The sequence below is a fragment of the Oratosquilla oratoria genome, chromosome 12, assembly GCF_046742065.1.
Source record: "Oratosquilla oratoria isolate Oo_2021 chromosome 12, ASM4674206v1, whole genome shotgun sequence".
NCBI lineage: Eukaryota > Metazoa > Arthropoda > Malacostraca > Stomatopoda > Squillidae > Oratosquilla > Oratosquilla oratoria.
In genome coordinates, this window is record NC_134788.1 from 63,048,178 (window position 1) to 63,064,622 (window position 16,445).

Consider the following 16,445-nt stretch of genomic DNA (forward strand, 5'->3'; position numbering starts at 1 on the left):
TTCGGGCTGTGTCAATTTATTTCTCATAATTGCTCCCTCACCCTCATGCATCACGGCATCATCATATACAACCCTTCTCCATTCATCCCTATCTTCTGTCCTCTCCCGTCCTTCCTCCACAGACATTCCTCTCTTTGGTAATGCCCCTTTTACCCTATCCATCCATCTCATTCTAGGATGCTCCCTCATATTCACTCCTTCTACCTCTGCCTTTCACACCTCTTTTACTAATCTTTCCTCACTCATTCACTCCATATGTCCAAACCATCCTAACACCCTTTCATCAACCCTATCTCATAGTTCCCTTTCCACCCATGTTCTCCTCCTCACCTCCTCATTTCTCATTCTATCTGGCCTAGTAACCCCTTTCATACTTCTCAGACATTTCATCTCAAACACATTCAATATCCTCTCTTATGTTCCATGTTTCTGCCCTGTACAGTGCTGTCGGCACAATCACTCCTTCAAATAACCTCCTCTTAGCATCCATCCCCAGATGTCTATTTCTCATTACACTTTTAAATCCACCAAGGCATTTACTCGCTTCTCTCAATCTACATTCTACCTCCACCTCCAATCCTCCCTTTCCTGCCACATTCACACCCAAGTATCTAAAACTATCCACTCCCTCCAGTCTCCCTTAATACTCACCTCCAGCCTGCTGTCACTCATATTATCACCTTACTTTTGCCCACATTTATCTTCAGCTTCCTTCTTTCACACACTTTCTCAAACTCTGTCATTAACTTCCTCAATATCTCCTCTGATCCTGCTGCAAGTGCAGTGTCGTCAGCAAACAACAACTGGCTTATTTCCCACTTTCCTCCATTTTCTTTAATCATCTCCAATCCCTGACCCACTACCCTTGCATTCACCTCTTGCACCACCCCATCCATGTAAAGATTGAACAGCCAGGGCGACATAACACATCCCTGACGAAGTCCCACCTTTACCTCAAACCATTCACTCTCTCCATTTCTAATCCTAACACAAGCTCTACTACTCTCGTAAAAACTCTTGACTACTCTTAACAGCTTTCCTCCTGTAGTACCTCCCACAGTGCCTTCATGTCTGCCCTATCATAAGCCTTTTCCAAATTCATAAAAGCCCAAAACATATCTACCTTTTCCTATTGCTTTCTCACATATCTGTCTTACCACAAAAATCTGATCTACACAACCCCTACCTGTCCTAAAACCACACTGTTCCTCACCAATTACTCCCTCTGTTCCTCTCCTAATCCTCTCAATCAAGACCCTCTCAAAAGCCTTCCCAACTACACTCAACAAGCTGATCCCTCTGAAACTACTACACTCACACTTGTCCCCCTTTCCCATGTACAGTGGAACAATACAGGCACTCCTCCAGTCCTCCAGCACTCTACCTTCTCTTAAACAAACATTAACCTTACCAGCCAGTCCACCATCACTGTACCTCCTATCTTCAGACATTCTCCATGGTATCCATCCAACCCAGGTGTCTTACCTGCTCTTATCATCTAACAGCTGCTTTCACTTCATCTTTCCTTATTTCTCCTCCATTTTCCTCAGTCATCACTCTCATTTTCTGAGCGCTTCCCACTGCAACTACCTTTCCCTCCCTATCCTCCTTCACATTTAGCAACTCCCTGAAATACTCTGCCCACCTTCCTCTCACTGCCTTCTTTTCCATTATCACCTCTCCATATGCATCTTTTACTTTTTCTTCTCTACTTGATTCACCTTCTCTTCCTCTTTTAATTTCTTTCCAAAACATCTTTTTATTACTTTAAAAATTTTCTGTCATACTCTTACCCCATTTCCCATCTGCTTTCCTCTTTGCTTCCTTTATCTTACGCTTTACTTCCTTTCCCTTTACTTTGCACCTCTCATCCTAATTTGTAGCCAATCTATGAAAACCTGCATCTTCTCTTCTACATCCTTCTTTGCTTCCTCATCTCACCACTCACTACCGTTCCATCTATTTCTTCCTACCCTCCTTGTTCCACACACTATCTTTGCTCACCTTATGACTCCCTCCTTGAACCATCCCCATTCCTCCTCCACACCTAGTTCTACTCTATCCTTCATTTCCTCCCACTCCTCTCTCAGCTTCTTATACTCCTCCTTTTCTTTCCCATTTAAGCAGTTCACTCTAAGTACCTCCCTACCTTCTGCCCTTTTCCTCTTTCTCCACTCTCAATTTACCTTCCACCAGATATTCCCCCATTCTCTCCCCTTAGAACATGTACATCCTAACTCTTCCTACCATACTCTTGGTCACCACTATATAGTCCATTAACGCTCTATCTGCCACCCTTCCATCCACCACCCTCTCCCATGTGTACTTATGCTTGACTTTCTTCCTAAACACTGTATTTGCTATCATCAACTCTCAAGACACATCTCCACCATCAATTCTCCACTACAATTTGTACCCGGAATGCTACTTCCCAATCACTCTGTCTTTTGGTTCATTTCCTACCCTAGCATTAAGGTTTCCCAATAAAACTACATTGACATTTCTCCCTAATTCCTCTATGCACTCATTTAAATCTATCCAAAATGCCTCACTTTCCTCTACGTTCTTCTCACTACCAGGTCCATACGCACTTACAAAAACTCACATCTCCCTTCCCAGTTTCACCTTCATCCACACCAACCTTGAAGAAACCTCCTTCCACTCCACTACTCGCTTTCCTATCTCTTAACTTACTAGTATAGCCACCCCCCTTCTCTCCCTCATCCCTTCTTCACCCCTGAGAACCTCCCAGCTACACTCCTAAACTCACACTCGCCCTTCCCTTTCAATTTAGTTTCACTCAAAGCTAGCACATCCATCTTTTTCCATGAATAAAATAAATCACTAGGCATATATGTATATATATATGTATATATATATATATATATATATATATATATATATATATATATATATATATATATGTGTGTGTATTTGCACTGATTTTGTATTTCAAGTCCTTTATGTGACAACAATGACAGGGCTGACAAAATATCCAATACATATTTTATATTCACTCGATTAGTACTATAATACATATATATATATATATATATATATATATATATATATATATATATATATATATTTGGCTACCCCCCATGTAGGGGGAAAAGCCTTTGATATATGTATGTATATGTAAAATACTAGGGAATGATTACATTCGATCTAACTTTAAAAATAACTATAGAAATAAGTTATTACTTACTCTCAACTTTTATTCTAGCTTCTAACTCCTTATTTCTTGTCTCTTCTGTTTTTAGCATTTACCCACCAAAAAATATGTGGTATACTCTCCATACATATATCCAAATTTATTGAATTTCCATATGATTTTTCAGTTTTTCACTCTCATAAACATATCCCAAGGACATTCTCCTAAACTGTTTCTATATTTTTCTTATTCACTGGACTAAAACCTCATTTACAGTCTGCACTAGAGACAAGAATGGCTCCTCCAGTATCCATCAACTTTTCCAAGTCTCAGAATTTCATTCTGAAGAGCAACTACTACCATTTGCGTTACATTGTATATGATTTTGTATCTAATTTTTTCTTGCAACATTAAACTAAATATTTCTGTAGTATCAGCAAGAAAATCATGACAGCTAAGACAAAGGGTAGTAACATGTTTACTACTAAATGAAAAATCACAATGTGAAATAGTGGAGATATCAAACACTGACCATTCTTGAACCTCATCCTCAGGTAATCTGTCCTGTAAATGGGCGGAACATTTTTCATTATTTCATCCAGCCATTCATTTTCACTTCACACCCTTTGCTTCATTTGAATCTAACAAGATGCACCAGTTCTATGCAATTCTGTTATTTGAATATTTTTACATTTCTAAATTTACATATAGCTACAGATTACAGAATACAACCATGTCTGTGTGCACTATTTACTGAACATAGTTGTTACCTTGTTTCCTGTTTACTTTTCAATTAAAATACAAAGTTGGGATGGGTCTCTCCAATAGCTCCCTTTCATTTCATCATAAATGTTAACTTTTGATTTTTGCTTTGGTATCATTTCAGTGTTCCTCTTTTATCCAGATATCTATACTATTCCAAGGACTTGTAATAGCCATTTTTTCATCAGTATATTCTTTGCTCCTTTTTTTTTTATTCTTGAAATGTTGGTTTCTGCAGGAAATTCAACTGATTTTCTTCTTTTCCAATAGATTTTGAAAAAAAAATAAAAAAATAACTAAAATAGAATAAAAAGGACTATCAAGTATTCAGTCATCAGGCATCATTTTTCAATTTGAGGGTATGAAACTGATGACATACTTCTTGATTTATTTCACTGAATTAAACAAGTATTGGTGATGTATAACTACTGAATGTACAAAAGATCTCAAAACTATATGTAAAATTATGAAATTGTACACTTATATTTCAAAGGTCATTGACAGATTCTCATAAGCACATTCCTTTTGTTTTGAATTCATTATTATGAAATTAAAGGATTGCCATCTTTAATTGAAACATTTAAATTTCATTTTGAAAACCTTGTGCACACACTTTTATCCTTTGTATGCTAGTTGTGAAACGTGCACACGAACACATGCACAAATCAAACAGAGAATATTTTTCATTACACAGGTCACATTGGAATGGCTTCTTTCCAGTATGAGTCACCATGTGATGACTAAGTGAGACCTCTTTTGTGAGAAAGCACAATCACAAAGGTCACACTGGAAAGGCTACTGTCCTGTGTGGGGGATCACATGATATTTGGGGCGATTTTTTTGTGAGAAAGTTACAGTGTACAATAATGGCTTCTCTCCATTGTGGGTCCTTGTATGCTTTATGAGAGAGCCCTTTTGTGAGAAATTTGCACCAAACAGGTTGCACATGAGAGGCTTCTCTCCTGTGTGGGTCGTCATATGCTTTGTGAGAGAACTCTTTGGAGAGAAAGGTATATTGCACCGGAATGGCTTCTCTCCATTGTGGGTCATTACACACTGGGTGGGATGAGCCTTTGTTGAAGAAAAAGAATTGCACTGGTCACACAAAAAAGGCTTCTCTCCTGTGTGGGTCATCAAATACTTTCTGAGATAGCCCTTTATTGAGAAAGCAGAATCACACAGGTCACACTGGAAAAGCTTCTCTCCTGTGTGGGTCCTCATGTGCTGCGTGAAATTTCCTTTATGTGAGAAAGTAGAATTGTGCATGTCACAATGGAAAGGCTTCACTCCTGTGTGGGTCCTCATATGCTGTGCAAAAGAACCCTTTTGTGAAAAAGAATCACAGAAGTCATAATAGAAAGGCTTCTCTCCTGTGTGGATCATCCTGTGATACTTGAGCTGATTCTTTTGTGAAAAAGCTGCATGACACAGGTTGCTTTAGAATGGCTTCTCTCCAGTGTGGGTTGTCATATGCATTGAGAGAGAACTCTTGTGGTAAAGTAGAATTACAGAGGTCACATTGGAAAGGCTTCTCTCCTGCTCGGCCCTCATATGCTGTACGAGGAAACCCTTTACTGAGAAAACAGAATTGCACAGCTCACTGGAAAGGCTGCCCACCTGCATGAGTTTTCAAATACTGTGTGAGAATCCTCTAATGAAGCAGAATCACAAAGGTCATACTGGAAAGGCTTTCCTCCTGTTTGGGTCATCATGTGTTCTTTGAGGTGATTCTTTTCTGAGAAAGCTGCATTGCACAAGTAGCACCACAATGGCTTCTCTCCAGTGTGGGTCCTCATGTGCGTTTTAGAACAATTTTGTGAGAAACCAGAATAACACAGGTCACATTGGAAAGTCTTTTCTCACGCATGGGTCCTTATATGCTTTGTGAGATTGCCCTTTAATGAGGGAGCAGAATCACACATGTCACAAAGGAATTGTTTTAGTCCTGTGGATCATCACGTGATATTTGTGGTATTTTTTTTTTTGTAGGAAAGTTTCATTACAAAGGTCATACTGCAAAGGCTTCACTAGTGTGGGTCCTCATATGCTTTGTGAGGTTAATCTTTAGTGAGAAAACAGAATTAAAGGTCACACTGGAAAGGCTTCTCTCCTGTGTGGGTCCTCATATGCTCTGTGAGATGACCCTTCTGTGAGAAAGCAGAATCACACAGGCCACACTGGAGAGGCTTCTCTCCTGTGTGGGTCCTCATATGCCTAGTGAGACTACCCTTCCGTGAGAAAGTAGATTCACACTGGTCACACTGGAAAGGCTTCTCTCCTGTGTGGGTCCTCATATGCAGTGTGAGACTACCCTTGTGTGAGAAAGCAGAAACACACAGGTCACACTGGAAAGGCTTCTCTCCTGTGTGGGTCCTCATATGCACTGTGAGATGACCCTTCTGTGAGAAAGCAGAATCACACAGGTCACACTGGAAAGGCTTCTCTCCTGTGTGGGTCATTGTATGAATTTTTAGATGATTCTTTTGTGAGAAAGCTTTATTGCACAGGCCACACTGGAAAGGCTTCTCTCCTGTGTGGGCCCTCATATGCTTAGTGAGATAACGCTTCTGTGAGAAAGCAGAATCACACAGGCCACACTGGAGAGGCTTCTCTCCTGTGTGGGTCCTCATATGCCGTGTGAGATTATGCTTTTGTGAGAAAGTAGATTCACATTGGTCACAATGGAAAGGCTTCTCTCCTGTGTGGATCCTCATATGCCGTGTGAGATTACGCTTGTGTGAGAAAGTAGATTCACATAGGTCACACTGGAAAGGCTTCTCTCCTGTGTGGGCCCTTATATGCTCTGTGAGATTACCCTTGTGTAAGAAAGCAGAATCACACAGGTCACACTGGAAAGGCTTCTCACCTGTGTGGGCCCTTATATGCTCTGTGAGATTACCCTTGTGCAAGAAAGCAGAATCACACAGGTCACACTGGAAAGGCTTCTCACCTGTGTGGGTCATTGTATGAATTTTTAGAAGATTCTTTTGTGAGAAAGCTTTATTACATAGGCCACACTGGAAAGGCTTCTCTCCTGTGTGGGTCCTCATATGCCGCATGAGATTACCCTTGTTTGAGAAAGTAGATTCACACAGGTCACACTGGAAAGGCTTCTCTCCTGTGTGGGTCCTCATATGCAGTGTGAGACTACACTTTTGTGAGAAAGCAGAATCACACAGGTCATACTGGAAAGACTTCTCTCCTGTGTGGGTCCTCATGTGCTTAGTGAGAGAACCCTTTTTCTGAGAAAGCAGAATTACACACGCCACACTGGAAAAGCTTCTTTCCTGTCTGGGTCTTCATAAGCTGAGCAAGAGAAGCCATTTCCAATAAAGCAGAAGCACACAGGTCACACTGGAAAGGCTTTTCTCTTGTGTGTGTCCATGTATGCTTTGTGAGAGCAACCTTATTTGAGAAAGCTGAATCACACAAGTCACACTGGAAAGGATTTTCTTCTCTCGTGGGCCATCAAGTTATTTTTAAGGTGACAGTTTTGTGTGAAAGCTTTATCTCACAGGTCACACTTGAATGGCTTTTCTCCAATGTGGATTATCATATGAAATTTGAAGGGATTTTTTTTTTTCTTTTTGTGAGAAAGCTACATTGTACAGGTCACATTGGAAAGGCTTCACTTCTGTGTGGCTCAGCATATACTTTGTGAGAGAGTCCTTTTGTGAAAAAGCACAACTGCACAGGTCACACTGGAAAGGCTTCCCTTCAGTGTGGGTCATTATGTGATATCTAAACCAACCAGTGATATAATTGTGGCACAGATGTCACACTGGGTCCTTTTCATTATATGACAAGTACAGAATCCACAGATAGCCCATCCAAAGCAGTGGTGATATTTACCTTCAACCTGAAAAAAGAAAGAAAAAATGTAATCATAATATTGACAACTGTCTCTGAAAGTGTGCAATATACTTTAATAAGATAGTGGAGGTTTTGCACACAAAATATTTCATACTCAATTTTGTACCTAAACAGACCCTTTGTGCATGCCATGACCTATCATAAAATAGGGTGAAACACTAACAGATATCCTGCTATCATATATTCCATTCTACTTTGTCATTAGAAATGAGGTGAAAATCATCCTATAGCTATCTGCATACTCATTCCCCCACAACCACAATGACCCAAATTTTGCTCTAGCTTTTTCATCATATCATGAGATTTGGAAGTGGGCAATGGCCCAGCTGGTCAACAGTCATATTTCAATATAACTTTTAAACATACCATGTTTGGGCTCACATGACCTGAATCTTCCCCCCCCCCCAAAAAAAAAAAAAAAAAAAAAAAAAGAGTTGCAACATGAAAACGCCCAAGAGGAATCAAAGATATGAAAATATAGCATTTTCAGGGTTTGCAAAATAAAGTGGAATACTGGGTAGGGGTATAGATTTGGAAAGGGAAACAAAGTATAAAATATTCTAAGAAATCAGGAGATCACAGAACTAATAAATGAAATTATAGATCTGAAAGCAGAGTACAGGGCAATGCATAAAGAAGTGAATGTGTTGAAAAATGAAATGTTAAAACTAGCAGGGAGCTTAATGATCTTAAAAAAAAAAATTAAACAGTCAAAAGTAAGAACAAAAGAATGAAAAATTAAGATACTAACAAAAGTGAGGCTTTCAAAAAAGAAGTGAAAGAAATACAAGCGGTAAACAAGAAAGTTGGAGAAACCATAAAAGAGAAAGATCTTTAAGAAATAAAAAATTAATGGAAAGTGGAGCAAGAAAAAAAAATTAAAGAAATTGTTCAAGTGGAAGAAAATGCAAAAGAAACAGTCATTAAAACAATTTAAGAGAAAGAAAACTGGGTCAGAGACATAGTTGATAAAAGAGTGTATAGCAGTTTTTAGTATTAAAGAAAAACACAATGTAGCTAGATCAATCAATCAATAAAATCAGTCATTCTGAGTCCACTGCTGAACAAAGGCCTTTTTCATAGTGCTCCATGACTCGCACAACCGCGCCATCCTCTGCCATGTCACTCCTGCAAACTTCTCAATCTCGTCTCTCTACCTTCTGTGTGGTCAACCTCTTCCACGCTTCCTATCTCGTGGCATCCACACAGTAACACATTTGCTCCATCGCTCTATCAGTCATTCGCACAAACTTACCTGTCCAATTCCACTTCCTCTCTTTTACTGCCTCCACAATATCTTTCACCATAGTCTGCTCTCTCCCCCAACTTGCTTTCTTTTGGTCTCTCAGCGCTATTCCCATCATTGCTCTCTCCATTCTCCTCCTCTGTGCTGTCCTAAGTTTTGTTTCCATCGCCTTCGTTAGTTTCCAAGTCTCACACATGTAGATTATTGCTGGTAGACTGCATTGATCGTAAACTTTACGTTTCGAACATAAAGGTAGGGAGCCTCTCAGGATTTTATTATACTTACCAAACGCTTTCCAACCAAATGTATGCGTCTTCTAATTTCATTATCATGATCTTTTGTCACTTTCACCATCTGACCTAAATAATTATACTCTTCAACTTCTTCGAGACTCTTACCATCAATTACAATCTCTTTACTTTGAACTTCGTGTTGAACATTACTTTGGTTTTACTTTTATTCATTTTTAAACCTACTTTAAGACTTTCCTTGTTTAGATCGCTCAGCATATCTTACAAGTCTTATGCTCTTTCTGAAATAAGAATAATGTCATCCGCAAATATCAGGTGGTTCAAATATTCGCCATTAATCTTTAAACCTTTATTTTCCCATCTCAACCTTCTGAAAATATCTTCCAAGCAAGCTGCAAGTAATTTGGGTTAAATTGTATCGCCTTGCCGTACTCCTTTCTCGATCTTCATATTTTTTGTATCTTTATGTAGTCGAATTATGGTGGTACCTTTCGCATAAATCTTTTCTAAAACTCTTACGATCTGTTTGTTTGTACCCTGCTTATGTAGCGAGTTTAGTATTGCTATTTGTTCTACCGAGTCAAAGGTCTTCTCGTAATCTACAAAAGCTAAACACAGAGGTATATTGAATTCTGTAGTTTTCTCAACTGGTTTATCGCCTGCAAATGGTCTAGAGTCAAGTATCTGCTCCTAAAGCCTGCCTGTTCTCTCAGTTGGTTTCTATCTAAAACTTTACTTAGTCTATTTGTAAGGTTCTTGGAGAAACTTTATATACATTTGATAGCAAGCTAATTGGTCGATAGTTACTAAGGTCCTTCTGGTCTCCTTTTTAATGAAGCAAAATCACTATAACATTGCACCACACATTAGGAATGCTTTCTTGATGTAAGCCCTGAGTATACAACTGAGTTAATTCAGTATCAACTAATATACCTGCGTCTTTCAAGAGATCTATCGATATACCATCTACCCCATGTGCTTTTCCATGTTTCATAGTTTTTAGAGCAAATTCTACTTCTTCCTTTGTAATCTCTGGTACACTACTAATGTCTACACATGAATTTACTGACTCAACTACAGTCTTTGACAAGTAAAGCTCTTGGTAAAATTCTTCCACTCTTTTTACCATTCTGTCTCTGTATTTAACGATTTCTCCATTTCTATCTTTCAAACGTATCATTTGTTGTCTTCCTAAAGCATGTCTGTGCTCGGTCATTTGAATACTTTTACCTTTCCGAATAGTTACCTCTATTTCATCCATGTCTCTTTTTCTTTTCTCTAATCTCTGCCTTTTGTTGATAAGCTTGCTTAGTTCTACTCTATTTTTCATCTCTCCTACTTTTAATTTGCATGGTCCTTCTTCTTTTAATTAGATAATTTGTAGCTTTGGAATATTTGTTTTCTCTAATGTTTTTTGTACTTCCTACTTTCTCTGCCGATTCCCTAATGATATTCAATAAATTAAAAATAATATCTTCCACGATGTCCTTGTTAGTCCTCAGAGCTTTGAATCTATTTCTAATTTCTAACTGAAATTTCTTATTATCATCCTTAACCTTAGCAAGGTTGATTTTCTTTCTTAAAATTAGTTGATTTCTCTTGGCTCTGAAACTCAATTTAGCTGTGCAACCTACCATTCTATGGTCACTACCTATGCTGACTCTATTTATCATCGTAACATTGCTAATGCTTATACTCTCATCTACTAAAATGAAGTCTATTTCATTCTTTGTTGTTCCATTTGGATTTCACCATATCCATTTACGACCTACACGCTTTTGGAAGAAAGTGTTCATTATCCTCATGTTGTAGTTCTCCGCAAAATTGACTAACATCTCACATATGTCATTTCTTTCACTGACTCCAAACTTCCCAATGCATGTCTCATCTCCCATCTTCTTATCATCATAGAAAGACTCAATTTCATCGTCTGAACTCTGAAGTTGGTGCATAAACCTGAACTATTTTTAGTGTACCTTTTACACAGTCTAATCACAATCCAAGCTATCCTGTCTGACAAACTATTGAATTTAACTACATTATCAGCAACCTCTTGGTTGATCAAGAATCCTACTCCACTAGATCTTTCTTTGTCCTTACCTCTATAGTAGAACAGGTGGTGACCATCTTGTAGTTGTATCAGCTTTTCTTCCACTCTTTGAGCTTCGCTTAGTCCTACAATGTCCCACTTGATGTTGTCCAGTTCTCCCATTAAACTTTCCAGCCTGTGGTCTTCCGAGAGACTTCTTACGTTGTAGGTATAGATTTTAATTTTCTTCATGTTGTTTAATGTCCAAGGCTTGGATCTGCTTCGACAGTGCTTACTCACATTCAGTGGCACTTCTATCTTTTGCCTCACTACGCCACACGCTAAGTCACGCCACACGTCACATCACACGTCACATCGTACGTCACATAGCACGACACACCGCACGTCACGTCACACATCACGTCAAACGTCACGTCACACGTCACGTCACGTCCCAACGTCACGTGTCACACCGTCGTCACATCACATCATATCACGACACGTCAATTTCATGTCACGTTCTCCTCTTAACCCTAATATAACCCACTTAGTGATTTCAATCTTTGGTTCATGTTCTTGCCGATTATTTTTCTATTATTAGGCCTGATCGTTTACGCTAATTTCGATTTCCAGCTTGGAGCCACGGGGTTCCGGTCTTACTTGTCCGACGATTCCACCTTCCGAGGATCTTTAGCCAGCTTTCTCCGTCACCTCGTTACAAGTCAATTTTCAATATTTTATGAAATCTCTTAACACCATTAAGAATTATAAATATCTTTTGTTCATACATGCTATTTTCTTGTTTCTATACTTTGTACCTCATCCATATTGCGACCGAGTGGTCCTCGGTCATGACAGAACTGGCGACCAGAACTCTGTAAAAGTACATATTATTGTGAATTTTACTTGTTACCCTAAATTGCTCCAGTGGGTCTATAATGACTTAGTATTCTTTCAATCTCCTCCCACTGTGTCTATCTGAACCTCGCGACGATTTAACTCGTCGCCGTCACAATAGGCTTAAATGAATAATAAAGAGGGAGGGGAGTTTAATAATATATTAATTAAAATTACGATAGTGTGGTACGAAGTTACAGGAAAGATTCCCGATCCGAAAATTAAACAAGCTTTCGGGAAATTGCCGTAGCTCAAGGTAAACAATGCCATTCCCGTAACAACTATTACTACAGCCTCCCCAACAACAAAAAGAAAGTGTTTAAAAAATATAACACTTTCGAACAAAATTTATAACAAGTTTTTTCTTGCTAGAGACCTTTGGGGTAATAACATCTACCTCATTTTCACAAGAACGATAAGTTAGTGGTCTATTGTTAAAATTTTTCTGAACATCAGACAAAAGAGTGGTAATCTCTGCCAGGGAAGGAACAGACCTACCCAATACCTTATACAAACATTGTTTCACTGTCTGTATTAACCTTTCCCAAATGGCACCATACCAAGCAGCATAAACAGGAATGGTTCTATGCTGAAGATAAAAGTTGTTCAATAACATTTCCCGCTTGAACAAAAGATTTAGCGTTGTCAGAATAAACAGCAGAAGGCATTCTATACCTGTTAGCAAACCTAACAAAAGCCAATATAAACTCTGGAGTGGACATAGTATTCACAACTTCTAAATGAACTGCTCTAGTATTGAAACGTGTGAAGATAAGAATATATATTTTAACCTTCTCTCCATTTCTGTCTCTAACCCATAAATGTCCTGTGTAGTCTACACCAGTATGGGCAAAGGGCACACTTAGATTCACCCTAGAGGCAGGTAAAGAGGAAGATGAAGGATAATTAACTGCATGGGAATTGTATTTCCTACAAACTATACAATCCTTCAAAATGCTTAAAACAGCTTGTCTGGGCCTTAAGTATCCAGAATCCGTGCATACGAAGGAAATTAAGTGTGGCTTGTGGTCCCATGTGCATAACTTGACAATGAGCAAAGAAAATTGGGATCTTAGTTAAATGATGAGATTTGGACAAGAGAAAGGGATTGACAACCTCGTATTTGAGGTTAATGTTCTTGTCAATTCTGCCCTTGGACCTAATCAAACCATTCTTGTCCAAGAACAAGTTCATTTGACTTACCAAAGGAGGTACGTCATTAGTGTTGGAATTCTGCAAATAATCCAATTCAGCAGGAAAGGAATCCCTTTGCATAATACTCATTAAATAATTAGATGCTGCCTTAACTGGGTCAGCATTAGACTTCTTGAACAGAAAGACAACCTTAACCCATTCAACTCCGATGACAAGATGTCTTGTCATTTGGTCAAATAAAACAAAAAATCATAATAAAACAACAAAATGTTTGATGATCAAACAGCACCAGAAAAATATGACGTCGTCAGTCCTCCTCCTCTTCGAGGAGGACTGACGACGTCATATTTTTCTGGTGCTGTTTGATCATCAAACATTTTGTTGTTTTATTATGATTTTTTGTTTTATTTGACCAAATGACAAGACATCTTGTCATCGGAGTTGAATGGGTTAAAAATCAAAGAAGTGTGATGAAGAAGTTTACTATAGGAAGAAAACTTAGAGACATCTATTAGAGGAGGAGTGTCAACTTGTACAACAGCAGCATTGACAATGTCTCCCTTGAAACAGGAGGGAATACATCCTAAGTGACCCTTTGGCCAAGTATGAGGAGGCCACAACAACCATTCAGGTCCAAGAACCCACCAATTAAATTTTTCCTTGAATACCTTAGCAGTACAAGGTTTAGTTAGGAAATCAGCCATATTATGTTCAGAAGGAACTTAAGTAAAGGAAATGGGTGTGAACTTGGCCTTGAAAATTTCCAAAAGATTGGAAATTTCCTTCAATCTATTATTGACAAATATATTTTTCTTAGGAGCCTTGATGCTGAGAGATACAAAGACGGGTCACCACGATTATAGCTCTCATCCCGTATAACACAACTAGGTAAATACAGCTGGGTAAATACAAATCTAACAGGGAATATTTTTCATTGCACAGGTCACATTGGAATGGCTTCTTTCCAGTATGAGTCACCATGTGATGACTGAGACCTCTATTGTGAGAAAGCATAATCACAAAGGTCACACTGTAAAGGCTACTGTTCTGTGTGGGGGATCACATGATATTTAGTCACACTGGAAAGGCTTTTCTTCTGTGTGAGTCCTCATATGCCTAGAACTCCAGCCGAACGAGACTAAGTTTTAGTCCCTGAACGTCAGACTAGCTGCAACTCTGGTATCAGAGAAACAAGCTTTAACCCTGTCACCAGAAGGACAATAAAACCTCGGCTAAGGATTTTCTACAACCATCGAAGCCTCAAGAATTGAATTCATTTCCGACGATTAGTTAGAGAACTCAAACAGGTAAGTTATCTAACGTTCTCAGTTTGGATCAATTAATTACGACAATAGAAAATCGATATAGAAAATAGAAATAGAAGAAATAAAACATGGATATAGAATTAAAAAATAGAAATACAAAAGAAAAAAAAAACATATCTTAGTACTACTAAAAAATTAATTGGATGGGTTCTCTGACTTTTGGATGGTTTTGCAAAACGCCTCGCGCCCCTGTGTTGACGTGGTGATTTTGTAACGCTTCTCAAGCCAGAGCCAGTGAGCCATGGACGATCATCGTTGAATTGAGCCATGGACGATCATCGTTGAGTCAAGAACGATCATCGTTGAGCCATGGACGATCATCGTTGAGCCATGGACGATCATCGTTGAGCCATGGACGATCATCGTTGAACCATGGACGATCATCGTTGAACCATGGACGATCATCGTTGGGCCGTGGACGATCATCGTTGAGCCGTGGATGATGATCGTTGAGCCGTGGATGATGATCGTTGAGCCGTGAACGATCATCGTTGAACAATGGACAATCATCGTTGAGCCATGGACTATCATCGTTGAATCAAGAACGATCATCGTTGAGCCATGGACGATCATCGTTGAGCCGTGGACGATCATTGTTGAGCCATGGACGATTATCGTTGAGCCATGGACGATCATCGTTATCAATAATAAATTAGATTAAACCATTTCAAAGGTGACACATTTTAAAAATGTTACATGTCTTGGAGAGGAAGGTCTGTAAGTCCTCCGAGGTCGTAAGTTCTCCGAGGGTACAAGTTTTCCGAGGGTGCAAGTCCTCCCAGGGTGCAAATCCTCCGAGGGTGCAAGTTCTCCGAGGGTGCAAGTCCTCCGAGGGTGCAAGTCCTCCGAGGGTGCAAGTCCTCCGAGGGTGCAAGTCCTCCGAGGTTGCCAGTCCTCCGAGAGTGCAAGTCCTCAGAAGTTTTTGACGATTATACGACTAGGTGGTCGACGAAATGCCAGGGGAACCCGACGCCGTGCAGAAGAAGCGACAACGCCACTTTTGGAAATGGGTGACATGTCAGAAAAAAATTCAAAAAGCCGACCTACAATCCAATAAACGGTACCTTTGCCAGCTAAGGGCAGAACACAGCAAAACATTCCCCGCTCTATATACTACAGTCAAACATTTCTCGACAAAAGAGTCGATAAGACAGTTTCACCGAAAAGTCCTTAAGCCGAAAACTCCATGCAGGACAAAATTAATTTCCCTGCAGGAATTCGGAGAAGAACCCCACCAGCTGGAGCCTGGGTCACACCAATATGATTACTGCGCCTTTTAAAGGCTCCTCACGTTGTTGCATCGGCCATTGATATTGGCTCAGGCGAGAAACCCGCCAGCTAACAACGGACCCTCAAGTGAGGGAAATTCTTCTGGCCCCAAGCCCCAAAAGTAGTGATCGAAGAAACTAACAACGTATATCAATTTCCATCTGTACACGCAACCCAGATATGTTCAATATTGGGTGTCATGACATATATATATATATATATATATATATATATATATATATGTGTGTGTATATATATATATATATACACACATGTATATATATGTATATAATATATATATATATATATATACATATATATACATATATACATATATACATATATATATATATATATACATATATACATGTGTGTGTATATATATATATACATATATATATATATATATATATATATATACCTATATATGTATATATAATATATAGTGTTTGTGTGCGTGCATGTTTATGTATATATATATATA

At 39.0% G+C, this 16,445-nt stretch overlaps 1 long non-coding RNA gene across 1 annotated transcript in view; it reads left to right on the forward strand.

Moving 5' to 3' along the window:
- The window catches only part of LOC143031927 (uncharacterized), a 298,829-nt gene that overhangs the window by 169,744 nt on the left and 112,640 nt on the right, over positions 1-16,445 (forward strand). The window lies entirely within an intron of this gene.